This window comes from Epargyreus clarus, unplaced genomic scaffold (genome assembly GCF_041222505.1).
Source record: "Epargyreus clarus isolate Ecla_fem2 unplaced genomic scaffold, WU_Ecla_fem_2.2 ptg000017l, whole genome shotgun sequence".
Taxonomy (NCBI): Eukaryota; Metazoa; Arthropoda; class Insecta; order Lepidoptera; family Hesperiidae; genus Epargyreus; species Epargyreus clarus.
The window spans coordinates 3,657,293-3,667,953 of record NW_027332225.1 but is presented as its reverse complement, the minus strand read 5'-3'; the positions used below and the strand labels follow the sequence as shown (position 1 = coordinate 3,667,953).

The window sequence follows — 10,661 nt, the reverse complement described above, 5'->3', positions numbered from 1 at the left end:
ACATTTTTAGAGAAAATTTACGAATAAATAACTAATACTGCGTAATTTACATAATAAATAAATAATTATTTCAAATATTTTAGGGACATTTTAGCACGGAGACGTGGCAAAACTTTTTTACGCAACTATTTCAATTCTCAAAACTGGGTAAATTTTCTTGTTAGGAGTGAGTAATCTTTACTAATCTATGATTTTAGCACTACAAAGAATTCCCATCTCACTGGTTAACATAGGCAAAGGGTGCGTTCGGATACTCTGCCGTAGATTTCCGGACGGATTACGCTGGAAATTGAGTCGCGAAGTAATTTCCTGGCGAAAACTTCTGTGCTGACTGGTCTTGTCTACATCTACATTTTTATCTGTGGTAAATATCAGTAAATTAAAAAGTGTTCCAATTTGTATTTGTTCTAAATACGTGTTACCTACCTGAGGACAATAATTAATTTAAAAAGTCTTTTATTTTTTATCTGTGCTAGGCATAGATAAGTAAAGATTACTCACTCCTAACAAGAAAATGTACCCAGTTTTGAGAATTGAAATAGTTGCGTAAAAAAGGTTTTGCCACGTCTCCGTGCAAAAATGTCCCTAAAATATTTGAAATAATTATTTATTTATTATGTAAATTACGCAGTATTAGTTATTTATTCCTAAATTTTCTTTAAAAATGTTTTTATTTGTCAAGAATTCAAACAAATAACTTTCTAGTAAGCCGAAATCGAAGAAAATTGCGAAGAAATATCGTTTCATTCGTAAATGATCTAAAAACTACATTTTTTAATATTTTTCAAACACCATAATAATTGACAGTGACAATTGTCAAAAGATTACATTTTCTTGTTAGGAGCGAGTAATCTTTACTAATCTATGACTCAAACGCGCCTCATTAGTATCGTACTTAATAAATCCACTAAGAAAACTACTTAAGTACTATATTTATTAACGAAATCATAGCATGTACCAGTTGTACCTACACAAAGAGACTAAATAATTTAATACTGAATGCTTTGTACAATGTAACTAATTCTATCCAACATGTTTTATTTTTAAAGCACCATTAGTGGAACAGACAGACAAAATGAATAGTTGATTGGCTCATCGGACCTTAAATGTCAGCGCAAATAGAATAATAAATGCTGTCAGGCGAATACGAAGGTGCTTTAATATTTAAGATGTGGCTATTGGGTTTAAGGCTAATGTAAGACTGTGTACCTAACGAAAGTCTTTGTTTTAGGTTTTTTTTATAATATAGGAGTAGCAGACGAGCATGCATTCCACCTGATGGTAAGTGGCTCCTGCCGCCCATGGACATCTGTAATCAACCCCTGATAGGATTAGATATTCCTACCTGAGGTCGGCCATAGATGCGCCGCTACCCCTGAGGACTACGCTGGAACGCCTTGGAAAAGTATGTCTCCCTTACCACATCCTTCAAACCAGAACACAGCAGCGCTTAACACTGCTGTTATAAGGCAGATATAGGTGTGGCGGTGGTGCCGCCGGAGTTGAACCACAAAGGGTTCTACCACCTTTAAATGTGTAGGTGAGAAATTTGTGGTAAATATATTTATTATGTACTCATAAATAGGCACTGATAAATAACGTGTTTTTTACTTTTGTTCGTCAATCGAATTGCTTTTTCTGTTTTGGTAGTAGATAGTACACCGACCTACAGGTCTGTGAGATAGTACATATTGAGGATTTGTTATGTTATAATAAAACTAGCTGACACGGCAAACGTTGTGTTGCCATATAAATAAAAAAAATGTTAAGGGTGAACAACCCTTATCACTTAGGGGTATGAAAAATAGATAGTAGGTGATTCTCAGACCTACTGAATATGCATATAAAATGTGGTGAAAATCGGTAAAGCCGTTTCGGAGGAGTACGGTAACTAACATTGTGACACGAGAATTTTATATATATATAGACGGTTGCCCGCCTACATCAGGATTGGCCATAGCGTCTCACGTGGGTGTTTGGGCGATTAAAATTATTTGCAAGCAAGATCACAAAACCAAAAGTTAATTTTATTCCAATAAAGTTATGCACGTTAAATTAGCAAGATCAGTTCCCAATTATTGAAAATATCACACATCACACACATACACACACACACACAAACAATTGTATTAGAAAACAAAGATAATTGAAAAATTAAGCGAAACAATAGCGATTCGTCTAAGACGTGGTGCGTCCCTTCTTCCCGCCTTTTTTATACTCCTCTAAAATAATAGTGGCGGCGCTCCATCGACAAGACGCTCCGCTAGACTGCCAGCTGACAATCTTGTTTCGTCACAGCTTAATAGATGGCGCTAGGGATGCGCCGTCACGGCCAGACTGACTCGCGACCGTCCTCGGGCGCTTCGTTTTGCAATCCTGTAACAAACATATGAGTGCCTATAACCCTTCCTGTAACACAGCCCGCTCGTCCTACCTGACATTCCTAGAATCAATCTCATGGTATTACTACCACAAACAAATTAGCTCTTTGCTTTTTTTTTAGGCACCCCAGATAACTGGAAAGCGTGCGTCCCTTCGACTACGCATAGACCGGACGGCACTATTCACTATTCAACCATCACGACTGGACCGGACGGGTGTGTCCTTTCGACCAACCACAAGAGCATGGCCCGGACGACACTGTCCCTTCGACCAGTGGGCACCATAACTCATAAGACTGGACCGGACGGGTGTGTCCTTTCGACCAACCACAAGGGCATGGCCCGGACGACACTGTCCCTTCGACCAGTGGACACCATAACTCATAAGACTGGACCGGACGGGTGTGTCCTTTCGACCAACCACAAGAGCATGGCCCGGACGACACTGTCCCTTCGACCAGTGGACACCATAACTTATAAGACTGGACCGGACGGGTGTGTCCTTTCGACCAACCACAAGAGCATGGCCCGGACGACACTGTCCCTTCGACCAGTTCAAATGTAACCAACCCCCGGAAAATAAACGAGACTTTAAATGTCTATTTGAGATAAATCGGGCTTACTGATATGCGATTCACAAAAATTCGTTTGTTCTTTAAATGAAAACACAAGGTTGTCGTTATTAATTTGAACGCTAACACCATTTTCTAAAACATCCCTCCCTATAATAACAGGATCGCTAAGACAAGAGTTAGGAACTTCGTGAAATGTTAGGGTTTGTGAAATTTCGCCAATGCTTATTTTGCTATAAATTTGAGAATTACACTCTATTTCGGCCTGACCAATGCCAGCAAGATACACGATATTCTTACTCTCAATACCCGGGAATTTTCCAAAATAACTTTCTTTTATTAAAGAGCAAGACGAGCCGCTATCAAATAAAAAAAAGGACTAACTCACCGGATGACGTCTTCAGCGTACCTCTCGACATTCGTTGCATACACATATTTACCTCCTTATTAGCGGCAGCTATCCCACCGATCTTTTCTCTGGACAATTTGGTGAAAAGTAACCTGATATGCCACATGTATAGCAGGTCACAGTCCTTTCGGGTGTACGCGTGGAACTTGAAGGATCTTGTGGTGTTATCTTCGCCATTGGATCTTCTCGTCTCATCCAGCACTCAGCTTGCCGATGTTCCGATATTCCACACCAATTACATTTTCCAGGTAACCGCGACATGACATTTAACAGGTAATCTTTTATGTCCGCGGCTGGGTCATCTGGATTGTAGGTTATCAATTGAACAGCATTAGACTGAGAGCCTATACTTCGTATCACGGACGGGGACGCAGCCAACACTCGGGTAAGTAGTGCTTCCATAGTACTCGACAGCTTCATGGCACTATTTTCATTTGACGGTAGTTCATTCTTTTGTTGTTGCCCTTGGTATCCCACTTCTGATATAGACGGTTGCCCGCCTACATCAGGATTGGCCATAGCGTCTCACGTGGGTGTTTGGGCGATTAAAATTATTTGCAAGCAAGATCACAAAACCAAAAGTTAATTTTATTCCAATAAAGTTATGCACGTTAAATTAGCAAGATCAGTTCCCAATTATTGAAAATATCACACATCACACACATACACACACACACACAAACAATTGTATTAGAAAACAAAGATAATTGAAAAATTAAGCGAAACAATAGCGATTCGTCTAAGACGTGGTGCGTCCCTTCTTCCCGCCTTTTTTATACTCCTCTAAAATAATAGTGGCGGCGCTCCATCGACAAGACGCTCCGCTAGACTGCCAGCTGACAATCTTGTTTCGTCACAGCTTAATAGATGGCGCTAGGGATGCGCCGTCATATAAGATATTGAAACAATTGACAAAATCAATGAGATTTGTTTAACGAAATGTTAAAATTTCTGCAGAAATACACGTGCAGGGAAGTTATCCTGTCTGTTGACTCGTAAAATAATATTAATTGTTTCCTAATACACAGTCCACCGGACTCAAAAAGATTAAAAATACACATTTTTGATGGATAATATAAGGGAAATGATGACATTTGAAATCCCCTTCTATAACTTGCACGTCCACTATTAAGCACAATAAAATTAATAAATATCAAGTTTGTCATATTTTTTTTATAATATATATATATTTTTGTATAAAATATAAAATTATATAAAAATATTCAATTACGATTGTAAATAAAAATTAGGAAAATCGAACCCTACGATGGAGATGCTGGGATTTGAACCCAGGACTTTCAGCATGCGAAGCAGACACTCTACCACTGAGTTACATCCCCGGTATTTAAAGTGACGAAATTTTCCTACATATGTTACATTCTATAATTTATTACCAATTATCATCCTTTTTCAGATGGCAAGCTTTTTCTTACAATTTTTGTTGTTATAATAATTTGTTTAATCTATTAAACTTATTATCTACAAATTAATTGTTACATTAAATGTGAATGTGAACTTTATTTACAATTATAGACGATAATATGAGTAAATAAAGGTAATAAAAGGAAAGAATACCAAAAAAAATTGATTAATTTTATAAGTAAGTAACGCTATCTGTAGTACACAGTCTGGCCAAAAGATGGCGCTGTTCCTTGTAGCACATTGAATGTTTCATACATAGATTAGTAAAGACTACTCACTCCTAACAAGAAAATGTACCCAGTTTTGAGAATTGAAATAGTTGCGTAAAAAAGTTTTGCCACGTCTCCGTGCTAAAATGTCCCTAAAATATATGAAATTATTTATTTATTTATTATGTAAATTACGTAATTATGAATTATTATGTAATTATGAATAGGGTTTTTCTCACGTTCTCGCGAGATACACCCGAGATTCTCGCAAATGTTGAGCGGGCTTGAGAGGAGACGTGCTCAGCAGTGGGACAGTAATGGGTTGATGATGATTATGAGGATGATGATAGTAAAACAATTATCCAGAATCATAACGATTATCGTATCGGTCTGATACGTAGTTCTGGATTCGATGCGGGTCAAATGGACCTCTAAATTAGTAGCGAATTTAGATTTCTGTTACTGTTCAGTGTAGAGACACTATGAGACTCTATGTACTTACTATGTTAAGGAATTTATGAGGGTAAATTGAACCGTTTTTGTGCTGCCTGATGAAAAAAAAACCTTATGGAATTTAAAAGTGGTAGAACCCTTTGTGGTTCGTCTCCGGCGGCACCATCGCCACACCTTACTGCCTAATAACAGCAGTGTTAACCGCTCCTGTGTTCTGATTTGATGGGTGTGGTAAGGGAGACAGACTTTTCCGAGGCGTTCCATCTTAGTCCTCAGGGGTCGCGGCGCATCTATGGACGACCTCAGGTTGCAACTTATCTGGGTTTGATGTCCATGAGCGCCGGAGCACTTACCATCAGACAGATTGCATTTTCGTCTGCTACTTCAAAAAAAAAAAAACCTTGTCTATGGCTTCGCATAAACAAAAATCAATGGTTTCCATTGTACGCTTTTAATAAAAGCGGTTATCAGAGCCCGAAGGATCGCGATCGCCTCTGTGTTTGGGCGTTGGTGCGTGGAAATCACATAAAAATCATTACAGCTTTGTTGGAGGGGTTGTTTCAACCCTTGTTACGTCAAACGTCACTGTAATTATGCCGAACTCATTGCGGTGGACACCCCATTTTATGCGTCACATATTATGGGATAATTGTATACTTTTATAAACTGATACTTTTTGTAAATGGTTATTTTTATTGTAATTACGCGCTTCCGTTTGTAGGCGTTTTGAGTATTTTCGGGGTGAACAGTGACTTTTTGCACAAAAATGTTGATTTTGGGGAAAGAGTAACTCTTTTTTGGCACCTTCGAGATTCTTTTATCGCTTTTAAGAGTGCAGGTTTCCTTACGATGGGCATCGCGCTCGGAGGACTCCGGTTGTGTTCCATCGGAGATCCCGGAGTTCTCCACCTAGTGCTGAGGACGGCCACCGGGGGGGTTTTAGTGCGGTAAAAATCCCACATAACCCGGTGTCGTTCCCACGTCGTCGGGTACCTTTTGAAGGTTTCCCCCTCGTAAACAAAAAAAAAGGTTTCCTTACGATGTTTTATCTACCGTTTAAGCAAGTGATCACTGTGTTTACAGTGTTACATCACATTCAAAATATGATTTTTTTAAGTTACACGCTTATTAAAAATTAACTAATGCATTGTCGATGAAATAAACAAACCTATGCGCCTGACACTTTTGTAAATATCCAAAACTCCATTCTGAGAAAATGACGGACATACAAATTTACATAGATTTATACATAGCGGCCGAATACAGATTTTTTTATTTTTTATTTTTTGTTAAAAAAGCTTCAATAGGTCAAAATTCTACCATTTAATCGCGTGATGGACTATAGCTAAGCCCAGCACCTATCTCACTTAAGGAACAGTACCCTTACCAGGAGTTTTTACGTTTTGACAAATATGATTGTTTTGGTATTTGTTTACGTATTCTAGTTCTGACTCGATCCACTCGGGGCGCTGATTGGAATTTGTATGAGCAAATACGTAAACAAATACCAATACAGTCATATTTGTCGAAACGTTAAAACTCCTGGTAAGGGTACTGAGCACAGCATGCGTCGACGACGATATTTCAAAGGTATCAAAGTCGCCTTAATAGGGAAATCAAATCAAATCAATACTCTTTTTTGTACCCAATAAAAGAAAATACATATAAAAATAAATAACTAAATAAACAAATAATACAAAAGGCGGTCTTATCGCTGACCAGCGATCTCTTCCAGACAACCTTTAGGTGAGGAGTTATAGTAGGGAAGAATAGAAAAATATGTAGGGTTCAAAATAACAATTTTAGGATTAAGATAGCATAAAAATGTAGGAATAAATAAAATATACTATAGTACTGTTTAACTACCTGACCAAGAAACTGAGGAAAAGTAATATTTCACACCGAAAATAGATTGGACAAAACCGTTTATTCCACGCACTTCAGTTTTAAAAAGTGAACTTGTCAAAAAATAAGAGTAAAGACTAACACAAAGTAGCAGCGTCGACAATGAACAAGAGGAGCTAAATTAATATAAATAAAATAAGGGATGTATAAAAAGCAGTGATAGGCTAGTGGTTAAGAAACTCGGGCTCTTGATCGAGAAGTCCGAGGTTCAAACCCTAGGCGCACCTCTGATTTTTCAAAATTATGTGCATATTAGAAATTAATTATCAAGCTTAAACGGTGAAGGAAAACATAGTGAGGAAACCGGCATACCTGAGAGATTTATAAAAAAAATCTCAAAGGTATGTAAAGTTCACCAATACGTTGGCCAGCGCGGTGGACTATGGCCTAATCCTTCTCATTCTGAGACGACCCGTGCCCAGCAGTGGAACAGTAATGCTAGATGATGAATGTATTTACTGACTTCCAATAGAATCGAACCCAAGACTACAGCGATCGCCACACATGCCATTCAAAAAAGTTCAAGGCTATGTGAACATCCCACAGCCGCGGGCCACTACAGGTATTCCGTAGTAACTTCGGAACCAGTACTTTAACATTTCACCCGCGAGCGTTCACCCCTGACCCTAACTGGCGCTGGTCATCGAGACGATATCTGTCCTTATCACTCGCGGGCATGGACCCATAAGGCCGTCTCTCTCACTAGCGGTGCACGATCCAATCGGGATGGATCCGGGTATCCTCAGAATTGCAATGCGCTGCCCGGTTCAGTAATGTGTGGATATGAGTGATATGTGACGTTACGGAATTACATTGGATGTGATGTTCGAAGTAAATGTGTTGTAAAATCTTATGTTACAGTATACCTGTCAATTTTGAAGTCGTTTCTTGTTTAGCATATATCGCGGTGTACGAGTCAGATGAACGTATTAAAAAACTCAAAAATCTTTTTATTTCACAAAACGGTTTACAATGTAGTCCTTTATGAAATGGCAAAATGACGTAACGCTATATTCAAAATTTAATAAAAGAGATACCGAATAAATAAAAATATATATATTGAGTCTTTGTAAGCATTTATAAACATTTTTTATATTTTTCAAAACTCTAATACTAGGCCAATATATTCACATATATTTTTATTTCAATTACTGTATATTATCTCTATTAATGATCTGGTAAAGTTTGAAGTGGCGAATTTTTACACTATTGTTGCTCTCCTGTAAAATTGATAAAATATAGATACGTTCATCTAACTCTTACACCGCGAAATATTTGAATCAATAATAATTTTTTACATGACGTTTACAATGTAGGTACACAAATTTTCACGATTAAGAAAAACATATTTTATAATTTTAATAGTATGCATGTATGAAAAAAAAATATGTGCAAAGTGTATATAAATGTCTAAAGTATTGAATTAATTGTATAAATTTACGTTTTTTTAAGTTTTCTTAAAGAAAATAAGATTATAAATAGATTTATTATACTCATAATATTTGTACATAGTTGACCAGGGGTAGAGAGAAATGTGCATTTAAAATAATATGTTTCATCATTTCTGTAATTTCATTGCGTGGTGCAACTATCACCACGATGTCCTGCCAGTCACAGCATTTTAGCACAGTTACTCATATTCTATGTCATAAAATATTATCAAAAATTAATGTACATTTTCAGCAAGCAATATGGTAGGTATAATACTGACAAATGAAAAATAAATGACCATACTCACCGTCATGTGAACTACTCATTCATTTAGGTACTACTACAGTTAAAAATTAAACTTAAAGTTACTTCAAGTATATATAAAATTGTAGTAATTTAGAAAACAACTTAATGTGGAATTATGATCAACCCATTACTGTCCCACTGCTGGGCACGGGTCTCCTCTCAGAATGAGAAGGATTAGGTCATAGTCCGCCGCGCTGGCCAAGTGCGTATTAGTAGACTTCACATACCTTTTAGATTTTTTTTTATAAATCTCTCAGGGATGCAGGTTTCCTCACGATGTTTTCCTTCACCCTTTTAGCAAGTGATAATTAATTTCTAATACGCACATAATTTCGAAAAATCAGAGGAGGATTCTGGTCACCTGTACCGTGTTATAGGAATCTGGGAAGATGTGCGGACTCGCCTCGTGCCCGACGGAACATTTACATCCACACATAGGTAATATATGTACACTGGACGTAGGTAATGTACAGTTTACTTATTCAGGTGGCTTGGGATTTCTTGGTATTCGTTACTTAGCCTGACCGCCCTTTGAGTACTAGCTCGAGAGATATATATACCTATAATATTAGAGTAGCAGAAAGTACGCAGTCCACCTGATTGTAAGTAGCTACTGTCGCTCGTGGAGATCTGTAATCAACCCCAGATAAGTGTAGTTTTCTACATGAGGTCGGCCACAGATGCGCCGCTACTCCTGAGAACTAAGCTGGAATGCCTCGAAAAAGTATGTCTCCCTTCCCACACCAAGCTGTTAGATAACTAACCCCCGTTGTTAATAGTCAATCTATAACTTTTCTGCCAAAGATAGTTGACAATTTTAAAGAAATTGAGAAATTTTCATCGTAGACAAAACATCTATGGGTTGTAGCGATAATGGTTACACTGCTGTGTTTTGGTTTAAAGGTTTTTATTAGGTATTTAAAAGAGGCGTTCCAAATTGATCCTTAAGACTACCAACGCATCAGTGAACGGCCTTATTAGGTCTTATATTACCTTGTCCCTGTAGTCCCGGGACTGTCGTAAGAGGCGACTAAAAGGTGTGGTCGCATACCGTCGTAAACACCAGACGGTGTGGAGAGCGCCTGGGCTCGCCTGGGCGGAGCCTGCTGGGGCAACACGTTCAGAGGACTCCGGTTGCGTTCCGTTGGAGATCCCGGAGTCGTCTTAGCAACGCCGAGGACGGCCACCGGGGGAGTTTTAGTGCGATAAGAATCCCACATAACCCTTTGTCGCTCCCACGGCACCGGGTACCTTTTGAAGGTTTCCCCCTCGTTAACAAAAAACTCTTCTACTACTAATGTAAGGATTATATTAAAGGTTAATAATATTAAAAGAGTCCAATAAGATAATATTGGGAAGAAGACATACCTAAATGGGAGCAATTTTCTGTACGTTACATTTCTCAAATTGGTTTTTAAACCACTCATTGGATTCTAGGAAGTAACAAATAGGAGAGTAACCTAAAAGAAAAATCAACTGGAAGACTTTAGCAAGTTAATATCTGAAAATATAAAGTTTTCTTGTATATTGCAAACAGGTATACATATATAGGTATTTGTTGTTTTTTCTTTAC

The 10,661-nt window shown here is 37.9% G+C and overlaps 1 non-coding gene across 1 annotated transcript; it reads right to left on the bottom strand.

The window, feature by feature from the left end:
- Positions 1 to 4,630: 4,630 nt before the first annotated feature.
- On the bottom strand, positions 4,631 to 4,702 carry TRNAA-CGC (transfer RNA alanine (anticodon CGC)). The gene has a single exon. It is a non-coding gene; the product is annotated as a tRNA-Ala (tRNA).
- Between the last annotated feature and the right edge of the window lie 5,959 nt (positions 4,703 to 10,661).